This window comes from Eretmochelys imbricata, chromosome 19 (genome assembly GCF_965152235.1).
Source record: "Eretmochelys imbricata isolate rEreImb1 chromosome 19, rEreImb1.hap1, whole genome shotgun sequence".
Lineage (NCBI taxonomy): Eukaryota > Metazoa > Chordata > Testudines > Cheloniidae > Eretmochelys > Eretmochelys imbricata.
Genome location: NC_135590.1, coordinates 1,135,715 through 1,160,682, shown reverse-complemented (window position 1 = coordinate 1,160,682; position 24,968 = coordinate 1,135,715). Strand labels below are relative to the sequence as shown.

At 48.2% G+C, this 24,968-nt stretch overlaps 1 protein-coding gene across 1 annotated transcript in view; it reads right to left on the bottom strand.

Moving 5' to 3' along the window:
- Positions 1-14,565, bottom strand: part of EPHA10 (EPH receptor A10) — a 108,499-nt gene extending 93,934 nt beyond the window's left edge. The window contains exon 1 of the mRNA XM_077837880.1: positions 14,543-14,565. The gene's annotated coding sequence lies outside the window, so the exon portion shown is untranslated. The remainder of the gene's footprint in view (positions 1-14,542) is intronic.
- Between the last annotated feature and the right edge of the window lie 10,403 nt (positions 14,566-24,968).

The following is a 24,968-nucleotide window of genomic DNA, read 5'->3' as shown; positions in this document are numbered from 1 at the left end:
AACCTGGGCGGGGGGCTCCCCGGCTCCCACCGGCATGTCCCTGCAGCTCCTAGGTTGAGCAGCCAGGGGGCTCCGTGTGCTGCCCGCAACCTCAGGCACCACCCCACAGCTCCCATTGGCTGTGGTTCCTGGCCAGTGGGAGCTGTGGAGCCGGCGCTTGTGGCGGAGGCAGCACAGGGAGCCCCCCAGCCGCTACCCCTCCCCTTAGGAGCTACAGGAACATGCCGGTTGGAGCCGGGTAGGGAACCTGCCAGCCCCGCCAACCCTCCCCCCACCCCAGCACCAGGGGGAGTCCCGGGCCACACCCCCCAACACCCCCGTCCTCCCCCCTGACCCAAATTTTAGTTAGGGGTATATAGTAAAAGTCGTGGACCGTGAATTTTTGTTTACTGCCCGTGACCTGTCCATGACTTCTACTAAAAATACCCATGACTAAAAAGTATCCTTGGTATAAAGTTTTCCCCAGAGAATAAGGGATACCCAAGCCAACCTGAGAAGGGGGGGGGGGAGGGAATAGGAAAGAAGGGAGGGGAACCAGGAGATTCAGACAAAATACAGTTCATGACCTGCTTGCCTCTGAATAGCAGAGAATGACTAGTCGCATCTCTACCTTCGGTTTCCATTGAATCAAAGAAGTTTTAATTCACATGCAGAATTCCCCCCACCATCGAGTTTAGTTATCTGTGAGCCTTAAATTGCCAGCCTCTGCTGTGCATTCCTAGCAGATGCTAGTTCTTCCATCAAATGATATTACTGCTGATTTGGTCGTTTGCTATGCCCCCTGCCATACCCACCATATTGTACCACTTCATAAATTCCACTGATCACCACCAATGGTGCTTAGCAGCATTAGGCTTCTCAGTATCTGAGCAGCAAATTGAGAGACAGGGCTGTTTCTGGACAGCACAATAAGCAATACTTAAAAGAAATATAATCTGTAAGAAGTGAAGTTCAGAGTGAACTGAAAACAAACCTTGGCTCTCTCCATCCTCAAATCATTCATTTGCAGCGGGGTGTTGGTTACAATGCAGACAATACATTTTACTCCAGAACCCAATCAAATTGGCCACAATCCACTGGGCACAGTTCAGATAATGCTCTTTTCCTACATTACAGTAGAGTGGATTACAGCTGTGCTGAAATTATTTACAGCAACAAATTCTGACAAAACCAGTACTTCTCGCAAATAACCTCCCTCCCTGCATTTCATGGTCTGCAGCTTCATTTCAAGCTGAGAATGTGCAAATGAGGCACCTGTATTTCCAGATCACAATTGCGTTTAGAGGAATTATTATTATTATTCACCACACTCGTGGGACTATTTACATAATCACCAAATAGCCCAGTAATGGGGCTTTCATTATTTTAAAATCTAGAGCGATGAATAAAAACCCTCAACAAATGAATGACAATTTAAGAAACAGACCGCAAGAGCAAGTCACTGGCAACCAGTTTCTTCTTCTAGGTTTAGGGGTTTCTGATTTGGGGAGGTGGGGGGGAAGGAGAGGGGACTCAGTTTTCACATCACTTTTTAGACACTCTTCTGCCCTCTCCAGACAGAGCTCTTTGTGGTTAAAAATGTCAGCAGGACATACTCTAGCGATCTCAGTGTACCCACAATTCCAGGGGGATTATTAGGCAAAAGATCCAGATTTCATCTGCATATAACCCATGTTAACACAGTTTGGCTCTGTGTCCCTTTCGGGGTTCGGCATGGGTAGGTATGAGGCTGCTGTTACCTCCAGCTAACAGACACAGACCTGGAGTTCTGGCAGTACCTGCTCATGCTTTTAAATCCACAGATCTTGGGTTCACTCCCCATGGACGACCCAGCCAGCAGCATCATTACATGCCCATAACGGAGTCTTATAGTATTAGAAGTAAAATGGGCGTGGGGAAGAGATGGGTGGAGGGTAAAGAGGAAGCCCCATCGGGTTTCCTTCCCTGCCTCAACAGTGTTACTCTGGGCTGCTTTGGATTTAATTGCAACAAAGTGTGACAGACACAGAGGCTAACAAGGAAAACAGTCAATAATGTGGACCACGACACAATTTACACTAAGAACTCATTGTCCTCTAGCACCTTTCTACTGAAGGCCTCAAAAGCACTCTACAAGCAGTAGTGAATGAAGCCACACATCATCCCTGGGAGGAGCACATTGTCCTCGCCTTACAGATGAAGGAACAGAGGCAAAGAAGGTCATGAGAAGTGTATAAGTCACGTCCGCTGAGTAGGTTTGGACAGACGAAGGTGATGTTTGTACTGACTGGCTGCCTTCAGCTTTGTTTGACTCGAGTGTATTCTTAGTGAGCTTCTTAGTCAGCAAACTCGCTTACAGCCGAGGCTGCATAGGACAAAGGGGATGTTTTGACCACAGATATTACAGAAACTGAAGGGAGTTATTGGGACAATAGATACGCAAAATGTACTGCCAAGAGACAATTAGAGAAAAACAGGTAAAAAGTCCCTACACAGAGTAAAGGGTCAAAGTGACCTGGCCAAATTTACATGATCAATGATAATAAAGCAATTAGATAAGAGAAATAACAACAGGAAAATAGCAAAGATAAACAGAAGTTATGCCAATTAAAGTTTACACATGTACTGTATGAGTTACATAAGATATGTAATATTCATGATACTTAATGGTGATTGGAAGAGAACTAATGAATACGCAATTTGGATGCGCATAATACAGAATAGATTGTCAGAGCTTTGTAGGAGAAACCCATTGTGACCCGCTGATGCCCCAGGAGACAACAGCTGGCCATTGTCTTTTTCTGTATATCTGTCATTCATTACTTTAATAGTGATTGCAATCCCAAGGCATGCTTCTGGTTCAAACAAAGGTTTGAATGAATAAACTCAAGTGTGTCAGACCTAAGTGGGTGTCACGCTCAGCCGACAACGGAAAGAGACTTCTCCGAGACACATCGTGTTTGTTCTAGAGCCAGGAACAGAAGCTAGATTCTCTCCTTCCTGCACCACATGCTTCAACCAATAGGCAACGCTGCTGAGTTCCACATTTGCAACACATCATCGTACCTGCTAGGCAAATTTGTATGCAGTCCATTTGGCTGTATTGTAACTGAAATGTAATGGAATATGTAATCCCCTCTCCAAGGGACCCGCTGATTGATCAGATCTGGTATCAGGTAACAGAACGTCATGATTGTATTAGGGAGCTCTCAAAGGAGCAATCAATACTTTACAAAATTAATTATTTGCCCTTTTAAATTATATTTATAAAATCCACTTGTGCTGCCATTTGAAGAGAGATCCCCTGGGAGAGACCATCTCCAAAGACCAAAGAGACAGATGTTTCTGGTACTGAAGCTTAATAGAGAAATTAAGCAAATATATGCACATCTGGATAAGAGAATAAAAACACATACAAGAGAGGCCTTAAAAGCTAATGAGATGTTCAAATATTGTTTCCTGGTGGAGTGGCAATAAAGCATGTTTTTCAAAGCACAGCAAAGCGCTCGTTTGCTCCTTGCCAGCACCACAACATGACAGGAAAGTATTGAGATTTCAGATCTCTCTTTAGTGCTACCACTGCACAGTAGCTAAGAAAGCAGGCATATGCAAATCAGCTTTCAGAGCTGCAGTGGAGTAACAAGTACAGTATATTTAAGTCCCAGAAATCTCTGTGGGGCTCCTCTGGGTACAGTCCTCTGTGCTCCTTGACTCCATCTTCTCATACACACCACAACTCCATGTCCCAAGCCCCAGGGCTCCTAGCCACAGGAACAAGTGGGAGCTTTCTCAGACCCCAGTATCTCACACTGTTGCTTTAGCTGCTCCCTGACCCTCCTTCCCCTCTCAAACCATATGATCTACCTTTCACCCTCCAAAATCCCAGATGCATACCTGTTCTTAATACCGTCCCATAGGCACTGACACTAGTTCTGAAGTGTGCCAAGCAAAGAGACAGGGTGGGAGTCCCAGAAGCCAGCATCCCACATGCTTTATCCTGCCCATCCTTCCCCTTGCATTAGGCTGCAGTTCCACTCTTCCCACTCATCCATGGGATACAGAACACCCCAAGGTGCAGAAAATTCTGCTTTATTTCAGAGAACATTTAGCTTGTCATAGAACATGAACCTAAAGAGACAGAGATGGCCAGTGTTGTAATATTTGGAAAAACACAAAGGGATGTTTTGGAAAAATCACATCATTTATAGATCGTTTGATGCTGAATTCTTGGATTTCTCAATTTCAGGAGAGTTTATCATCGCCTGTCAGCGTGCATGGATTCCAGTGAAGCGCAGCGTCTGCGCTACCAAGATTACCTGCCTTAGTAACTGAGCCCCATGGGGAGCACTGACTGCATGTGTTTGGCAGAGCAGAAGGTTAAACATATACACAGTCATTCCTTCTTCCTGGAGTCCCCACAGGGCAATGGGAGCTCAGTGGTCTGCTGAAGACTGAATGCTCTCTGAATACCAGCTGGCCAGCTGATGCCAGTGTCGTTCAGCATGCTCTGCTGGCTAACTCAAGTATCACAGGGGCACCACATCCACCAGGTAACTTTGTAACGGGGACTCCAACGGTATCTTCAAGCTGGTTGTTCGAGGGACTGTGCAGCCAGATTCCCCAAGAGCTCCAGGTCTTTCTGACCAACCTACTTTACCTAGTTTGCCAGGTAAAGCACACAGCATGCCAGAACTCCAGACCTAAATTCCATCCCACACTTTGGCTGCGTTATGTACTTTGCAGAACTGACACACAAGCAGCATCTTCCCCAGCACTTAGAACCTGATATTTCCCATCTAATACAACCTGGTACTTAAATTCTGAACAAATCGGAGTGGGATTATAGAGCAGGCAGGGCCAGATTAACTCTCCTGTGGTCCCGGGGCTATTAGATTGTGTGGGGCCCCCGTATACAAGTCTTCTTCCTAAATTAAAATAAAATGATCACAATTATGGCATCAAGGCTACTAACGCTATACTAAACTTGCCTTTTAATTAACATAAAGCCGTTCTGTGGTTACATTTCAGTCTTAAAACATGTAGAATATAGTTAATTCAAAATAGCCTACATCTTACCTTAGAACAGCTGTTATATTAGTTTCTTTTTGGGAGGGAGTGTGGGTGCAGGAGGGGGCTCCAGGCTGGGGCAGAATGTTGGGGTGCAGGAGAGGGTGAGGGGTGTTGGCTCTGGCAGGGAGTTTGGTGCAGGAGGAGATTTTGACCTGGGGCAGACGGTTGGGGTGCAGGAGTGGGTGCGAGGTGCAGGCTCTGGCTGGGAGGCACTTATCACAGGTGGCTCCCGGCCGGCAACACAACAGGGCTCAGGCAGGCTGCCCTGCCTGCCATACCCCCACACCGCTCCCAGAAGCACGTGGCTGCTGGCACATCTCTGCACGCCCCTGGCAGTAGAGCGGGAGGAGGAGAGGGAGACAGCATGTATCTCTGCACTGCCCGCACCCACAAGTGCCACCCCCACAGCTCCCATTGGCAGAGCAGAGGCTCCAGGATCGACGGGTTGGTGACCACTGAATTGTATATAATTATGGATTTATTTATGCAGGGCTCCCGTTAGCCTGAGGCCCTGGGCTGCAGCCCCTAAAGCCCCTGCATTAATCCGGCCCTAACGGCAGGGTTGCTTGTGATTGGGAGGAGAGCAGGGGTCAGCTGCCTTTGGGGTCTCTTCTGGTTCATGCCTTATGTTCCTAAAAATCTCATGCTTCAGGACTTAGCTGGTTACCCGCAGGAGTCAGGAAGGGATTCCCCCCACAAATGTATTCTGGAGCAAGCTTTTTGTTCTTCTTCTTCTGAGATGGCCCTGGCTGGAGGTAGAACACCGGACGGGTGGGCAGGCGAGCATCCTCTCTCAGATACTTGCCTCGTTGGTTCTTGTTGACATGCTCAGGGTCTAACGGATTGCTCCCAGATCAGACTGGCTGTGATCTGAGGGGTTTTTTTGCTTTCCTCTGCAGCATGGCATGAGGGTCACTTGCCAGGATTATCCGGGTATCTCTCTCAATCAATTCCCTGCCAACTGAATGCGTCTCGGGCTTTGGTGCACCTCAGTCCCTCCTATTCTCTGCTTGCGGCACGTAACAGTCTAGTCTCCTGTGGGCTGTGATAATATGGCCTAATTTTGGTTGTTGAGTTTAGCGTGTGGGCGTTGGTGGCCTGAGCCATGCATGAGGTCAGACTAAATGATCTTGGGTCCCTTCTGGCCTCAAACTGTCTGACCAGCTCAGCATAGAGAAGGCTAAGCCATACCGTAACAGTTGCTATGGCACCAACTCCCAAATTTAACTGAGCAGCAGAGTTGTTGAATACTTGCTAACTTATTGAATTGGCAGTCCCTCTCCTTGAATCACACTCCTTTGGAGGCCAGGAAACAGATGCCCTCATCTCCAGAGCAACAGAGCTCGAATGAACATTGTTGTCAAGCGAGGGACTAGTGGAATCCAATAAAATAAACTGGTTCAGTCTCTCAATGATGATCATCAAGCCCCCTAGCATGTTGGGCAGCCTCCTGAGGACAGAGTCTTCGAAATGTGTGCTTGGACAAAAGTTTCCTTATGAACCAGATGTATAAGGAATCTGCAGGCAGATGTCTGAGACACTGAAAGGTAGAAGAGAAAAATCCAGAGAGAAGAGCGACACTCAAGTGTCTAACTATGACCCCTGGTCGCTGGGAGGTTGGCCCTAGCAGAAGCTGCAGGTATTCTGTTTGGGGATAGTTGGGCCCAGGAGCTCAAACTATCTAAGTGACAACCCGCTTTGAGAGAAATGCGCTGGGATAGTCCTACTAGAAGGCCAATAAAGTAGGTTTGCACGGAGACGCTGTTGTTCCAATTTCTTGAGTTTCCAGTCAGTCTCCTGGGAGCACAGTCCATTGTGTGGGTGGCTCATTCGTGGGGCTAACTGCAATAGAGGCTTTCACCTTTCTTGTGTTTTGCTTGAGGGTTAAGAGGACAGTGATTCTCCCCCACTACTGCTTCTGGCTGTACAATACTAACTCTCTCCTGCCAAGAGGGAGCTAGAGTTGACCTACGAGCTGTGTTAGATTGAATAAAAATAACCCTGCTCTCTGATGCAGCACAAGGGATGGCAACTCTGTTTAATTTGTGAAATCAGTGGAGCTGAATAGCCAGAGCTCTTACTCTGCAAAAAACGGAGTGTGTGAAAACCTCCATATTGGTGCAATAAACTACTTTTATGATGGTCTATTATTTTAAATCGTAAGCCTTGCTGTAACTGTGTCTGCTCCCACTAACTTACTCTATGAAGGATTTGCAGATGCTGGAGGAGGGCACTTTATCACAGTGTAATAGCAATGGCTGAGAGACATCTGAACAGAATAATGAAACCTCCTTTATCAGACTGGCCCCTGGGTCTCTGGTGCCATGAAACTGTCACAGCTCAGGATTGATACTCAAAATCTCTTTGTCTTGGCTGAGATGGAGCTATTGGTCCAGACAGAGTACAGCTATGCTTGAAGGTGTGGGCTTGGGACAGAGACTGTAAAGGGTTAATGCTGACAATTTCTGGACTGCCGGACAGTTTTATGTACACATCTGTTCCAATGCTTCTAAAAAAAGAGGCAGAATACATAGTCAAGGACAACTTAGCTCTGCCCATGTTTGGGAGAGCTCTGTGCAGCACTATACCTTGCAAACCTGAACTCGGTCCCGGATGACTGAACTGATGCTAATGTCTGGTTACAGGAGTTGTAGAAGGATGAGAATCCCTGGCAGGCCATAGGAATCTGATGACTGAAGTGCTACATGGATTCCTGAAAATTCTTGTATGTCATAGTTAGACACTTGAGTGTCACTCTTCTGTATCTATTTTTCTCTTCTGCCTTTCAGAGTCTCATCTGCCTGTAGATTCCTTATATAGCCGGGTAACAAGGAGACTCTTGTTGAAAAACACATCTTGAAGACACAGGCATATAAACTCTCTTGATAATCATCATCCAGAGACTAAGAATCAGTTTATTCTGTTGGATTCCATTCATCCCTTGCTAACAACATTCATTCAAGCTCTTTTCCTCTCAAGGCAAGTGGTTCTGTCTCCTGGACATCTAAGGAGTGTGGCAAAAAGATAGGGCAAGCCAAGAAGTGAATACTGATCCCCACCAAGTACATATCACCCCAGGAAAGTGAGAGAGGACACCCAGAAAGAAAGACAGGCAGGTGTCTAGGAAATTAAATTAGCACATTGGGCAAAATCCTTTCATTTTCCAGTTCATTGTGAAGCCACTGTGAAAGGCATGCATCTGATGAAGTGGGTTTTAGCCCATGAAAGCTTATGCCCAAATAAATGTGTTAGTCTCTAAGGTGCCACAAGTCCTCCTTAGGTTTTTTTCTGATACAGATTGACATGGGTACCCCTCTGAAACCTGTGACAGTTCAGTTGCTTTCCAACAGTGGGAATGTAGGGATACCACCGTGTAACATACATGGCCCCGTGTACACTACAGTACACTAGGGTCAAAATCCTGCAGTAAGGCTCCCTAGGCTCCATAGCACTGTGATGCCAAGTTCTGCAGATGAGTTAGACATGGTATTTATGACATTAAATATGAAAGCAATCCCAGAGCACAGTCAGCGTAGGACTCCTTGATTTGTAGACTCGAAGGCAAGAAAGGAGCATTATGATCAATTCATCAATGAGTTTCCCAGACTTGAAGAAGAGCTCTGTGTAAGCTCGGAAGCTTGTCTCTCTCACCAACAGAGGTTGGTCCAATAAAAGCTATTACCTCACCCACCTGGTCTCTCTAATATACTGAGACCGACAAAGCTACAAACAGTCATTCTTTGGTCTCCCTACCCATAAGGCTGAGTAGTGTAAACAGAAAGCTTCAAATTCCTCAGGATCCTAGAGGAAAAGCAAAAGGTTGGAGCCGACAGAGGCTAACAGGCAAGGTTAATGCAATCCATGTCAGGAACTAAATAGGTGTAATCAGTGGGATTACTTGGAATGAAAAAGCTGCAGCCGCCAGAGGGCGTCACTAGAGTGAAGCAAAGCTAAAAACATACAAGGCTGGCAGACAGCAAACTGCCTTATTCCAAGGGACTGCACCTGCCCTAATTACTGAGAGGGGAAGACAGGCAGAGGAGCCGTCTCAAATAAGCCAGAGTGTTCAGTCAAATGATCTTGGCTGAAAACCAGCACTGCAGCTTGATGTTGGGGGTCATTTTAATTGCAGATCAAGATTTAAATCAGGCTTTGTTAATATGAACATTGCAACCACTCGACCACCAGATCCAGCTGGGCTTTCAGCATGTTTCTATCCTCGTACCGTAAGCTTTCTTGGTGGACTGTGTTCAGACTCCGATGCTTCCACCACACCCCCAGAGGGATATTGTGACAAGGACAACACTATAAGATTTGGGGCACCAATACAGTATTTTAGGCATGGATGAATTGTGAAAGGGGCAAGAGGAAAGAGAGAAGGCTAGAACAGAGACATTGTGATGCACTGAAACCACCAGGAACTTTTTAACTTCAAAGAGGGAGCTTCCCTCCCCCAGAATTCACCATGGGCAAATTCTACCATGCAGCCAGGATCAGGGTTTGCTGCACAGAACAGAAAGGGGGGTCAAGACCAGGGCTCAACTTTGTTTTCATCCACTGAACAAGAGCAATTGTGGCCAACTCTTCTGTGGTCCTAGAAGAAACAGAGCAACCCAGTACAGGAACATTCTCAATAGTGTAGGGACTGCTTCTCAGGCTGAGAAACTTCACAGAGTCCAGGATTAGGATTCAGCTCCTGCATGTGAAAGCCCCCCACTGCTTCTTAGTTACAAAAGGAGTGTATTTCACCTACAACGGCAGGAGAGGCCAGGTTGCTGTTACAGTGAGAACTCAATGTTTCCTTTCAAGAAAACCACACTATAGGCACAGATTGCACAAGATTTCTGAGCCAAATCTGAATGCCACAGAATAAGTAGCATTCTGAAGACTACTGTACAGCGGACCAGGTCGTGTCTTTAAAAGCAACAGCTCTCGGATCCAAATGGTTGCATGGTAGCTCTTCCAGCAATAACTTAGCCCTAAATGTTATCTTGCCTAAAGTGTCAGATCTTCATTGTCCAGCCTCCCATGCTAAGGCCCTCTGCTGTGAAGAGAATGGCACAGACATTCAGATGAGTCTTGGCTCCTCTCCCCCATGGGAATTTGTAAGTGCATCGAGCACACACAGGACAGAATAGATTGATCAATCAGTGATAAATCAAACCACTACCCATCAGAACAACCATGCAAATGGAAAGCAAAGGCCAACATGAGCACAGAGCTCCATGTTAGGGGAAAAGCAGAGTGCAATGTAATCAGAAAGCAAGAGGCAAAATGGGGAAAGAAACCAAGCTTGCCATGCCATTTCTAGACAGAACAGAACTACAACACGTAGCATCCTCTAGGGCTTGGGCCACTTCACACCACAGTGCAACACTGAGCACCATCTTCATGGTGTAAATGGGAATTTCAGCAACACTAATGACTCTAGTGTATTTTAACTTCAGCTCTTCAGAAATGCAAAGGCTGTTAAATTAAGCTTCACTGGGCTCATTTAGAAAAAAAGTATATGAACTCCTAGCCATTTATTTGCCTGCTAGAATGAAAAATATCGCAGAAAGCAGATCAATATGCTATAGACAGATTGAATTCAATGATTTTGAGTGTGAAAGCAAAGCAGGAAGGTGGTAGAGGGGTGAGAGACATGAACCTAGAACAAAGTCAGCCTATCTGAGTTTTCCTCCTAGGACATTTTTAAGTACCTCCAGAAGGCAAGTTCAGAGAGCTGCTGTGTAACCAAGTGTAAAGAAAGGGAACTTGCCAGTAAGAATTTCCAGGTGATCACAGCACTTAGACAGAACCACACTTTTCAAATATAGCTTCAACATGCATCCTGTTATTTGTATTGTTAACCATTAATGCAACATCATAGCTTTGCACGGCATTTTCCAGGGATTGCAGGAGAGGGTCACTGCCCCAAGGAGCTCTCTTTCTAAAGAAGATAAGCATAGAACACAGCAGTGATAGATACAGGGAGAAAGTAAGAAGCTTAAAATATAAGCCAGTTATTAGTATTACAATAGCAGTAAGAGGCCCTGCTGTGCGGGGCACTGCACAAGCATAGCATGGGACAGCCCCTGCCCTGAAGAATTTACCATCAAGAAAGGAAGGATTATCATCACTCTTTACAGAGGCGGAACTGAGGGAAGTAAATCTGATCTGTTCAAATACTTTTAAGCAGAGCCTGAGCTAGGAGGAGGAGAAGACAGTCCAGGAGGGGAGGTCAGTGATGAAGAGCATGGCGGGAGTGAGGGTCTTTCCAGGCATAGGGAGCATCATCACCCAAAAGTATGAAGAAGGGGCAGCAGCTGAGGTGGGCAGAGGTAAGGGCAGGAAGATGGGGGGATTAGAGAGAAGGTTGAAGCCTCAGGATAAATTTAGTATAGCAAGCACAGTCCCAACCTACAGGAGTTCACTTTCCTTCCCCCTCTCCACTCTCAGGGTTGTGTATTTTTATCAGATACTGTCCCATCCCAGAGGTGGGCACACTCAACTCTCTCAGCAGAGTTCCAGTGAGATCCACTGTCTGTAGCATTGCTCTTGGTAATCTATTCAACACCTGGAGGAGGCAGCCAGTGTTGGCAAGCTTGTGTGTCTAGCTACAGATAAATACACAGCTGGGTAAGTGACCAGATGGGGAACCACACACAGTATCCATGGGGCATTTTTTGTAAGCCAAAAGGGAACCCATAATGAAGGATGCTCTGAAGTGTAGGACTCCAGAGAACCCACACTGCATTGGCAATGGAAACAGAAGCAGCAGTTCACACTTTTCAACACAAAACAGAGCTGTGTCGTGCAGTTTAACGCAATGGCAGTCATGTGGCACCTAGACATACAGGAAATTAGCAGCCAGAAATAGTATTTCAAGTCAAAACAAACTACACTTGACGAGACTTTATTACCAGGATCTCCTCTAGATTAATTCAAGAAAGGAAAAGGAATTGAATCTAGAGTTTCCATTCCAGAGAATATTCTAGTCATGTAAATTTTGGGAGAATTTTGGGACTCTAAATTAACTTCTGCATACCACAGAAAAGCAGAACTGTTCTCCAACTATACACGTGCACGGCAAAGAGGAAAAAAAACTCCAGTCAAGCAACAACATATTGGGGAACTTGCAATACCTACCTGAATTATGAACTTTTATCACATAGGGCCTAAGTCATATATCATGTTCTCACTTAGTGCATTATTCACCAGTAATACAAAGACAGACTGGTTACAGCACTAATTACAAGCTCTATACTAGTACCTCATGTTAGTTCACCTGAATGACAATTGTGCGTAAAGTACACAATCTACATGGTTTAGTTTACCAGATTATCCACAACGTCAGCCAGTCTGCCTTGGAATTTAGAGATAGTAGTGACTCTACTGTTCACATCACCAGGTGTCCATCTTCTATACTCTCCTTAAGTGATGGGATTACAACCCAGCAAACACAGTAAGAATTAATCAGACAAGGATGGAAGCTTTCGATTCTTTGTTCCTGGAAACCATAAAACTGCTGTCCAAATCTTTAAGCTACACACGTCTCTCAGCTAAATTAGACTTTATAGGTCCAGGGACGCAGGAAGTGAAAATTCACTGATTTGGCCAGACTACACTGCAACCTTTTCCCATCTCTGGCTGTAGCCTCTATGTTATTCTGTTCTTCAGGCCAGACCGGAGGAAGAGCTCTGTGTATGCTCAAAACCTCGTCTCCCTCACCAATAGAAGTCGGTCCAATAAAAGGTATTACCTCACCCACTGTGTCTCTCTGTGTTATTCTGTCAGTTAAGAAGGGAATGATAACTGCACAGCCTAACGAAACTCACCTACCGTCACATGGTCTATTGTCCCCACAATAGCACAAGTACAATACTAAAACTTCACATCTTTACAACCACAAATTGACAGCTCTATCATGATTTCACATTATATATGTTCTCTCTAGCTACTGATCCCATACATTATGAACCAGGAGGAGTTCACACAGCCAGAATAATAGTCTACAGAGGTTTTGGATCTTGGAGGCAGACTGGGAAACAAGTGTACCCTTCCAGCTGTTGACTTTTTGAGCAACCTGCTTGCTTTTCCTCATTCTGTCTTTTCTCTTCACATAGCATACAAAACTAGCATGAAGAACCAGGGGCTCCTTGTAAAGCTGCACGTGCCAAAGAGAATTATCTGTGCAAGGAATCTCCAGGCATAAGATAGAAAGGGACTAGGCACCGAGTCTAGGGAGAAGGGATGAGCAACCTGAGTCCAGGACAGACTCCCCACAGAAAGGAAGGCTTCTTGCAGACTCCACTCCCCTGATCCCAGCCTCCAGCTACCCTCCTTTCTGCTCAGGGGAAGGGAAAGGAGGATGAGGACTGGCTGCTGTTTATAGGGACATTCAGGAAATGCAATTTACGACGACAACAACTATTTATAAACATGCTGGAAACACTTTATTTATATGCAGATGGCAGAAACTCTTTATTCATCGTATCCCCCAAGTCCCCATCGCCTCATCCCCAAACTGTTCCCCTTTCTTCAATGCACCTGTTTTGGCAAAGGACCCTCCTAGGGAGGCTGGGAGGAACCACATGGGGCACAGGGAGGTTGAAGGTGTTCATGACAGAGCCCAGCTCATGGTCCAATGACAATCAATCCTCCCACCCACACAGATACTCGCTGTCCCATCCCTACCTCCCCCCATTGCCCCTTCCCCACCCATCCCACACGCTGCCCCTACTCACCCTCTCCTCCACATTGCCACTACCCCATCCACCCTGCCCTCCCCCCCACTGCCCCATCCACCCTACACATTGCCCCTGCCCAGCCCCCCACTGCCCCATCCTGCCCTCCCCCCCACTGCCCCATCCACCCTACACATTGCCCCCACTGCCCCATCTACCCTGCCCTCCCCCCACCCAGCCCCCCACTTCCCCATCCTGCCCCCCACTGCCTCATCCACCCTACCCTCCCCCCGCCCAGCCCCCCACTTCCCCATCCTGCCCCCCCACTGCCCCATCCACCCTGCCCTCCCCCCGCCCAGCCCCCCACTTCCCCATCCTGTCCCCCCACTGCCCCATCCACCCTACCCTCCCCCCACGCAGCCCCCCACTTCCCCATCCACCCTGCCCTCCCCCCACCCAGCCCCCCACTTCCCCATCCTGCCCCCCACTGCCCCATCCACCCTACACATTGCCCCTACCCAGCCCCCCACTGCCCCCCCACATTGCCCCTGCCCAGCGCCCCAGCGCCCCACTGCCCCATCCTGCCCTCCCCCCCACTGCCCCATCCACCCTACACATTGCCCCCACTGCCCCATCTACCCTGCCCTCCCCCCGCGCAGCCCCCCACTTCCCCATCCTGCCCCCCCCACATTGCCCCTGCCCAGCCCCCCACTGCCCCCCCCCACATTGCCCCTGCCCAGCCCCCCACTGCCCCCCCACATTGCCCCTGCCCCCCAGTGCCCCCTGCCCGCGTCTCGGATCCCCCGCCCCCGGGCCGGACTCACCCTCCTCGGCGGCGGCCCCGGGCAGCAGCAGCGGCGGCAGCAGCAGCAGCAGCAGCAGCAGCGGCACGAGGAAGCCGCCTCCGCCCGTCTCCATGGTGCTGCCGACTCCGCGCGGCCCCGGCTGCCGCTGCCGCCTCCCTCATCCCGGCCACGCCCCCCGCCCGGCCGCCGGGCCCGCTCGCCTCGGCGCGCGCCCCGCCCCCCCGGCCGCCGGGCCAATCGGGGCCGGGGGCGGGGGCAGGGGCGGCCACGCGCGGCGACGGGGAGCGCGGAGCGCGAGGGGGCGCGGCGAGGGCCGGCCCCGGCCAATCACAGCGACCGGCGCGCTGGAAGGGCGGGGTGAGGATGGGGAGCAGCCACTCACGGCGCGGGGCGCGGCAGGGGCGAGGCGATTGGGGGCGCGGCCGCACGCAAGGGGCGGGGGTGGGGAGAGGCGCCCAGTAGCGACGCCGGAGGGATGGGCGTGGCCAGGGGAGCCAAGCAGCCATTCAGAGAAGGGGCATGCGGGGGCGGGTCTCCCTGCCAGCCAATAACAAGTGAGGGGCGGAGCCGAAGGTGGGGCCTACGCGGTCTGGTTTAAGGTTGAACGCGGGGCTCGTCCCCCTCCCCCCGGTTAACCCGCCCCGGGCCGGGGGCCCGCCTCGCTGGGGCAGGCGCTAGGGGGCCTCTGGCATTGGAGTGCTGGGAGGGGCTCTGGGATTGGGGGGCGGGGAGTGCTGGGGGGGGCTCTGGCATGGGGGGGTGGGGAGTGCTGGGGGGGCTCTGGGATTGGGGGGGCTCTGGCGTTGGGGGGGCGGGGAGTGCTGAGGGGGCTCTGGCATTGGGGGGGCGGGGAGTGCTGAGGGGGCTCTGGCATTGGGGGGGCGGGGAGTGCTGGGGGGCCTCTGGCATTGGAGTGCTGGGAGGGGCTCTGGGATTGGGGGGCGGGGAGTGCTGGGGGGGGCTCTGGCGTTGGGGGGGTGGGGAGTGCTGGGGGGCCTCTGGGATTGGGGGGGCTCTGGCGCTGGGGGGCCTCTGGGATTGGGGGGGCTCTGGCGTTGGGGGGGCGGGGAGTGCTGGGGGGGCTCTGGCATTGGAGGGGTGGGGAGTGCTGGGGGGGCTCTGGCATGGGGGGGTGGGGAGTGCTGGGGGGCCTCTGGGATTGGGGGGGCTCTGGCGTTGGGGGGCGGGGAGTGCTGAGGGGGCTCTGGCATTGGGGGGCTGGGAGTGCTGGGGGGCTTGGACTGGGGGGTGGGGAGTGCTGGGGGGCCTCTGGCATTGGGGCAGTGGGGACTGCTGGGGGGGCTCTGGCATTGGGGGGCCTCTGGGATTGGGGGGGTGGGGAGGGCTGGGAGGGCCTCTGGCATTGGGGCGGGGAGTGCTGGGGTGCTCTGGCATTGGGGCAGTGGGGAGTGCTGGGATTGGGGAGTTCTGAGCGTGCTGGGGGAGCGGGGCTGGCTTTGGGGCGTTCTGGGGTGGGGGATCTGGAAATACTGGGACTTTGGAGTTGGGGGAACTGAGGGGGGCTCTGGGATTAGTAGAGTTGAGAGGGCTGGTGAACTCAAATTGATGTGGGGGAGCTCTGGGATTGGGGGAGCTGCGAGGGGTTGGATTGAGTTGGGGGGCTCTGGGATTGGGGGGAGCTGGGAGTGCTGGGGGGGACCTGGGGGGCTCAGGGATCTGTAGTGGAATTTGGAGGCCTGGGGCTGAGAGTTGCTGGGGGATGTAGCCACTCCATAGGGCTGGGGATTTAGGGGGCACTAGGCTGCCAGGTTCTGGGCAGGGGGAGCAGCTCAGAGCCAAGTCCAAAGCCCTCCCTGTAGGTTGTGGGGTGGGGGTCATTGTGCCGTTCAGAGTGATGCGACTGCAACATCTCTGAAAGATGTGAGCGTCTCCTATTCATGCTGATGAGTTTGTGATTCTGAAGCCTAATGGCTACATCCCAGGGTCCTAGAAACATAGATGGACAATTGTGCATACAGAATGGGCTTGCAGCTGCCTGTGTAATTCATATGCACAGTTACTTCAGTCCCACACATAAGTGGACACTTAAAGGGCAGAAATATCAGTGGTCCTAAAAATCAAATTACTATGTCAGGGTCATAGTTTGCCCTCAATATCATTGGGAAATCTACTGTGGAGGGTACTATATGTCCTTATAGTCACAGTGCATCAACCCTAATTAAAAATGTAATTTGGCCCTCTCCACTGAATGAGCTCAGCTCCCTGGTGCAGTTAATGAAAAATTAGTAAATGGGTAATCTACAAAAAGTGCAGAGTCAGGATTTTATTTTGCAAAATCAAACCCAGAAGCAGGGGAAGAGAGTTGAATCTTTTCTCCGTTCGTCCAAAACCCCAGAGTAGCTCCAGTTTTTGTCTATCTCTGCTTTTGAACAATAAACAGAAGCAGGTCTAGAAAATCAAATTAACCATGAGAAGCTAGGCAATATTTGTTGTAAAATAGTAAGTCTCTTAGGTTTCTCACGAAAGCTTATGCTCAAATAAATTGGTTAGTCTCTAAGGTGCCACAAGTCCTCCTTTTCTTTTTGCGAATACAGACTAAAACAGCTGCTACTCTGAAACCTGTAAAGAGAACACTACTCTTGTGTCACCCTAGAGTCAGACTCACTAAGATCCCCAGATATCAGGCAGAATTTTGATTGGCTTCTCAGCCTGTTACCAGTCAGACTCAGTTGTGCGTTTCATAATAAATTGGATTCATTTGATATGGTTATTGCAGTCATATTAAAATATGCCTTGAGCCCGAGTTACAGAACATGGTATTCCTAGTATTATTAATAAATATGCCTAATGAAAGCTATGTTGTTAGTGATAGTGTATAAACGCAGAGCTGCTCTTTATGTAACCCTGCTAATAAGCGGTGCAAGGGTTTGAATATTTATTTTAAGTCAATAAGGCTTCATGCAAGATCTGGGGTCTAATGGTGCACAGCTCATTGCAGGATCAGCACGTAAGTGTGCAAAATCTTATCACAAATCCTCATGTTATACTTTCATTGGTTGTAATCAGTCCTCTTTCAACCCAAACAGTGTTTTTTGAAAATGTCTGTATAGCTAAGTTAATAGGCAAGCTACAGAGACATGAATTTCAAACAGGTGTTTTGGGTTATGGTCAGTTTACAGTTCCACCAAGACTATGCAAGCAGAAAAGCTCTCTGTGCTGTCTGAATAGACTGGACCAGTGTGGGGCACAGAGGAGGAGCCAGGGGGATGTAGTACAGTAGTAGAGCTAGTTTCCCCCATGCTGCCCCCTAGCAGGGTGAGTTTAAAGGGGGCTGTGGCTAGGATTTCTTGAAGGGGGACTTGGCTTTCAAAAGTGGGAAACAATGGATTCGTTTCACCCATCTCCCACAAAGACAAAACCATTCCAGGCTATTTTTCTTTGTATGTTTCTATAATACTAACGTAAATCTTTTCACTGTCCCCTGATCCCAAAAGAAAATGCACAGATTTTCTGTGAGCATGTTGCAAATTCACATGGTGATTCTACAGAAAGAGCAGAGCTTCTGATGATTTGCGTGAGTGATGGGTCCCTCTCCTGGCTCACTAGCACTGAGCACACAACCTCAGAGGCCCTGTAGAAACAGTGACCGCATTGCATTTTTTCCCATTAATTTCTTTGCAGTATAATTTGAGATTTTTTTCCCTTGGAGGACATTCTAGACTAAATTGCAACATATTTAAGATGAATTGAAATCATGATGTAAAAGAAGGAAAAGACTTGTAGATTTGAGTGTAAAGTTTGCCCATGTACTGGGCTTCTCTTCTGAAAGGTCACTTCTAACAGCGAGAGTAACCTTTCTAATGGGTGCTGCTGAAGGAAATTTGAAATGCAACACAAATATTACATGGACATACTGTAGGGCTGTATAGAGCCAGTCCTGGGGCCAGCAAGCGATCGAGCAGGCCTGCGTGCACTGAGCACAGTGATTGTGAGGGTAGCCGGGCTGGGTCAGCTGTGGTGAATTAGAGCCTCCCCAGCACATTACAAAAGAGAAGTGCGGCGCTAGCTCTGGTTGTTCCTCGGTGTTCACTGCCCCAAGGGAAGCTCTTGCTCAGAGCGTGGCTGCGGAGGGTCTGTTGCCTTGTTTGTTTATGATTTCAGAATGCTCAGTGGAGCTCATGCACACCAGGGTACCAGGCTGTTCGTTCGCTAGTGCAGTGTTTTATATGAAATTGATGTAACCCTCCCACGCCCAGGAGCCCTTTAATCTGAGACTGCATCATATAAAGACTAAGGGGTTTGTCCTTAATTACTCAGCAGCATTTACTTACTTCCTCGTGAATTTGTACAGTCAGATGTAACCCCCCTGACAGCTAGTTTGGGATGCAAATGTTGAGGCCCTGAGTGGCGCAGCGTGGCTGGGAGATGCTGCTTCCTGAGCAGCCCTTCGCAAAGCGGAGATGTGTAGCTAGATAGTGGGCTGAACTCTGCTGTTCTGACTCGCTGCTGCTTGTAGATAGGAAGCCCATCAACCACCTTCTTCTCTGATTAGATCAGTCCTTTCAAAGCGAGGATTTAGACAACAAAGAGGAAGTGAGGGACCCAAGCCTAGCTTGGCAGGTGCGAGGGGAAGTAGTAGCCACTGTCTCTGGATACAAAAGGCTGAAAGCTAGGCTGATTCACTACATTGTACCTCTGTGTCTGTGATAGAGACTTGGCTCAGCTGATGCCCAGATGTGAGGCAGGTGGTGAGGCAGCAGTGCCTAAACTAGGTTCAGAAAAAAATGAAAATGCCCAGTCAAAACCTGATGGGGAAAGAGGCATGGGGGGGGAGGGGGCCGCAGTTTGTGCCAACAACAATTCACTCCGTGTAAATATTTCTAAAATGTTAGGCACTAAAGCCTAGATCCTGCAATGACTCACACATCGAAGCCTGCTGCCAGTCAGACTCAAAGGTACACATCCTAGAGTAAAGTTTCAGAGTAGCAGCTGTGTTAGTCTGTATCCGCAAAAAGAACAGGAGGACTTGTGGCATCTTAGAGACTAACCAATTTATTTGAGCGTAAGCTTTCATGGGCTACAGCCCACTTCATTGGGTGCATGATTTGTTAGTCCCTATCCTAGAGTAAGATGAATTGGATCTGGTAATTGCCGCTACATGCATGCCTCGTGGTCCAGTTACTAGGCACCCTGTTCCTGAAATGAATGGGACTGCTCATGTGAACAGAGCTAACCATGTGTGTGCATCTTTGCAGGATTGGGGCCTAAATCCTGAATAGAGTCTATCTCCAGGTTTAAAACTGCAAGTCCTTTATTTCTGTAACATGATCAATAAGACCCTCAGTCTCCAAAGCAAATTAAAAACCAAAGCACATTTGCTCCTGAAGGGTGTCGGACACGTTGCACCCAGTATAAATCTGCCAGCAGCCTGAGGCTCCTGGTCAGCTAAGAACAAGAGTCCACTGCTGTCATGACCATTCTGCTGAAATGAGGAAACATTTTTCAAGCACAAAGAGGATTAGCCATTAGATTTGAGGAGTATAAATCTCTCTAGTGTTTCCATTTGATTTCCACACCTGTCAGCTCTAACCTCCATCTCCAAAGCACCAGAGTCCCCTACCAATCCCTCCATTCAGCCTTAAACATTTCTGTTCGGACATGGAGTTGAATGTTAGTTTGACAGATCTGAGGAGGGGGAATGCTATAATGTGATACTTCACACACCCAGCTCAGTAATAAATGGCCCTGCAGGATATTTCAGGCCCAAATAGGCAGTTATGGTATCTCCCGTCATCCCTCAGCCTCCCTGCAACTATTGTTGCTACCTTTTTTCTCTGTTGAGGTTAAGCCACAAGAAAATCATTGCTTATTCCTTACTTTTCTTTCTGCTGTTTGGGCAGAGCTCTGATGGTGCTTGCAATTTACCCATCTTCAGGAGCATGTCTAGGTCCTGAACGACAAAGGGCAAAGCAAAAAGTCTTTAAAAAAATCCCAGGTGTTTCTGAAGGTGTGAGGCTTTTATCATGTGATGAAGGGCATGGAGTTCATATTACCAGAGTTCTCCCTCTATCACATTGCTGCTCAGGGAAGCAAAAGACAGTGTTTATTTATAACCTTCCTCAAGTGAAAACCAGCAAAAGTGACCCATCACTACAGGAGATATTTCAAGCCACCCAGGAACAAAGTGATATTTAGTTGTCGTTAAAGACTCATAACTGCATAACAATTTCATGCTATGTTAACTTCTGGTTTTCTTTCGCATATAAATTTTTAAGGAGTAAAATAGAAAAACCCAGGCACTTGACCTTTAATCGTAGTTATTTGTGTGATCAGTCAAGTGTAGGAAAAAGCTAGTTTGTGCTTGAAAGATGCCCTTTAAAACTAGATTGCTCTAATATGACACATGACTCACATGCTGTAATATATAGGATCTCCCTTAGCAGCCTCTGGGGCACAACAGCTTGCCATTTAATATTCATGCAGGGGCTCATGCTTCTGGTACAATGAAAGGTATTAATGTCATGTACCAAATCAATACAGACCACTGGGATAGTTTCATTCACAACAAGAAGACCCAGGGGAGCCGTATACATTTATTTCATTTCACAGTGGAGTGTATTTCAGATGTGTGGGGAGGTTTCGATGTTCGGGGTATTGTTTTTCCAGAGGCACACGGATCGTGCTAATCAAATAAAAACTTTTCCATTTGGCTACAACATTATTCCAGGCATCTGTAAAGACTTAATGTTAGAACAGCCAGAGGTGTTTTAATTAGTTTCTGGAGCATCATGGTGTGCTGGGGAATTGAGCTCATGAGTCTTTCTTTGGCCAGATGGAGGGAATAAAGGTGCTGCTGGGCTGACGGGAGCACAGAGACGTTTTTATAAACAGAGGCTCTTAGTTTTGGGTGGGAAAACTCTTAGAAAAGAATTCCTGGGTTTTCTGGTCACTCCTGTCATACGCGCACAGCTCTGCCACCTTTCTGATTTCCACTGCCCAGCACTGGGATAGCCCCGGGTGACAGCAATGGAAGCGTTTTGATTGTCATTGGTGATCCCTGCTTCAAACTCCAGAACAGAGCAAAGGACTACCCTGAAACTCAGCAGACATGGGGCTGGCAGGACCCGCACCTCTATAATTCCCTGAGATGAGATATTAGCTGCTGTAACTGGAGACAGAAAGATGTTTTGAAACTGCAGTGAAAATAACCCTCATGACAAAAAAATCGATAGAAACACCAAGGACAAAGGATCAGATTCCATGCCCATCAATTCCTGAGATAAAGAGCTGGAAGACTTGGTGGGAGAATGGGCACAGCTGGACCAAGAAACAAAACTTTTTTCTTTTGCTGATAAATGAGTTTTTAGGATAAAGGTTAAGGGAACTGGGAGGACATAGGCTTTAATGCGTGGTGGCAGGAGATGCCCTTGAAGAGAGAGAGAGACTACAGAGAAACTGAAGTCTTGATGTTATGGTGGGTTTGCACCTGCACTTTCCCTTCTGGACTCAAAAGGTTTTGTTCACAAGGGTAAATTAATTAGTCCCATGTCTTCTTAGTGCTCTTTTGTGCATGCCACACAATCAACAGACTCCAGCACAGATTCCCATCTCTGCTCGAAAGAGCTGGAATCTGGAAAAGAAAAGGTGCTACAAGCAGCTCAGGTGCATTGGCAGAGCTGTGGGATGGGAGGGCTTGTGCTGAAATAATAGGGGGGACTGCAGGTCTAGCTTCAGGGGCACTCTTAGGGCTGTGTGGGCATGGCCCAGGATGGGAGTAGCCAGAGATGATGCAGATCTGGATTGAAGGGCATCAGCAAAGCTGCCAGAGGACAGGAATAATCTATTCATTTATTTGGCATGAAGTAAATATGTCAACTTGGAATGATGAAAAATTAGGAGCGTTTAAACGATCAGCCCACTTACATGTACCATCTGCAAATCTTCCGACTCCACGACCCCAAGACATGTTCTGAGGGGTCTAACCCTAGGTCTCCAAGAGAGTATAGTACTACCTCAATAAATGCACCCTCAGGGGCTGGTGACAGTGCCAACTAATTACTGGCATGCTTTTCTCACGGTTCAGTGACAGAAGTCCTAGCTAAAATAAACATTAATGTCAAACTAGCTCATAAATCCCATGATAAAGGCAACCGGGGTCCTGACTGCAGGCGCCAAAGGAAAATGCTCACAACAAGGATTAACTCTTTGTACCTTCTGTGGGGTTGAACTGGAAATAAAAGCAATCAGTGCAATCCATTTGTTTTTAATGGCCTACTTTGCGGTCAGATGTATCCTCTTCTTGCACTCTTTGGAATCTCTGTAGCATAAATGTTTCACAGCAGCTCTTCAGCTTTTAATGTAATCATAGGAAAGATCCTTGACTAAATAAAGGCAGCTAATCTGGGTAAATGCCTTTAAGCATCTTTACATTTCTTGCTAATGGATTTCTAGGCAGCCCACAGGGACCCATGTACCAGAAAATAATGTAAAATATAGTGAGTGTCTTCTGTTTTTCTGAAGTGCCTCACATTTGTCATAAAGTGAGAAAATCCACAGCTGTAGGCCATGTAAAACCATTATATTCCTATGATGTATATGCCTTTTTATCATTGTCTATATGAAATCCGGACTTTCATTAGGGGGCAGGGATCCACCCAGTGCTAGGTTCTAACTCAGTCAGAGACAGATTATCACATGCTATTAATTAGAGCCAGCCAGGTGGGAATCTGGGTTTTGCAATCTGGTGTTAGAATCTGAAGTGCAGACCCATGGCACTTAGCACCGCTCAGGAGCCCTGGACAGAAAGAAAATGACAACCTCCACTCCCTTTATCTTTCTGTGATTTAGGATCAGCATGCTGGCTTGCAGAGAACAATACTCGTGCTATCATTTATCCCGGCTGGGAAACCAGCAGAGTAAGTCAGCCAACCAGAGGTGGCTCAGGTGAGGGGTCAGTACAAACCATTTCTGTAGCTCGTGAGACCCTGTGTCCTTCCAAGCATCTCTATTTGTTTTCCTTCCTCCTTTTCAGATTCACTTGTCAAATCTGGGTAGAAGGATAATCAGTTCAGAGCAATATTAACACCGAATGGCAGGCCAGCACTAACTCAGGACAGCTGCCCTGTGACCTAGTTCGAACCAGACACAAGTCCAGGACCCAGAAATTCCAGACTGACTTGTATAATAATCATCTTCCCCTCCTCCTCCCCCCCCATCCCACCAGGGCTCCGCGCAGACCATTTAAATATAAGAACAACACACCACATATTCTTTATTTTGTTCCACTAATTAAATGACTTTCACAGTGATTCAAAGTCAAAGGCAAATCCCCATACAGAGAATGGATCCATTTGTTCGGCGCATTGTGAAGGCGAGAGGCCCGTCTGACCTTGTCCTTCTCTCCATGTAAACAAAAGCAGTGCTCCCATCACACTGCATGCTCTCTGGCCACCTGCCATGAGGCCCATACCTTCCTGCCGAAGGTATCCTCATTCATCAGTGTAGCAACCACAGCTAGACTGGTGCATCAGTCCATACAGATACCCCAGTGATGGGCACAGTATAAGAATATGAACAAAGTAAAAATTCTGCCCTGGCTTCCATGCTGTGCCACCCAAAGTGGGTTAGAGGGGACGAGCAGGGGGCACATGCTGCTGCAGATGACGGGAGCCCAGTCTCGAGGATATGCACCCAGACAGCAAAAGATTTTCTTCATCAGTCATGCATCAATATCTCTTCTTTCCTCCAGCTGACATTGGCTGTGATATGCGGTGTTGTTGCAGCTGTGTTGATCCAAGGAGATTAAAGAGACAAGGTGGGCGAGGGAATGTCTTGTATTGGACCAGCTTCTGTTGGTGAGAGAGACCAGCTTGCAAGCTCACGCAGAGCTCTTCTGAGAAAGATACTCAGGTCAGGTCTACACTACAAAAGTGCATTGGCAGAGCTGCACCCCCCACAACACACCTTTCTAGATCCATGAGTCTTACGCAGGCCTGTCACAGCATGTGGTGCACCTCATCCAGGGCACTGAATACTCAATAACAATGAGGAGGGTGACAATCAGACAATCACTGTGCTCTTGAACTCCCTATGAACTCACACAGACAAATGATAAAAGAGAAAAACACCCCATCACCTATGGGTGAACAGGTCCCACAAAGCGATCGCGCCGTATCCGACCTCTCAGTCCTCATCCTCAAAGGAAACCTGCTCAACACCTACAAAAGACGAGCCTGAGAGCTCAGATTCAGAACTTTGCTAGACACTAACAATCATGGACAGAATAGAGACGCTGGATTTATATCTTAGTACAACCATCTGTAACCCACTAAACTCCTCCCCAACCCTGCTTTGTTTCTCCTTTCTCCCCTATTATTGGAGAGAGGTTAATGGGCCACTTCACCTTGAATGGTCCCTTCATTTATCCAATAGCTCCTTGTGCTGAACAATCCATTCCACCTGGTATTTAGCTGTGCCTCTCTGA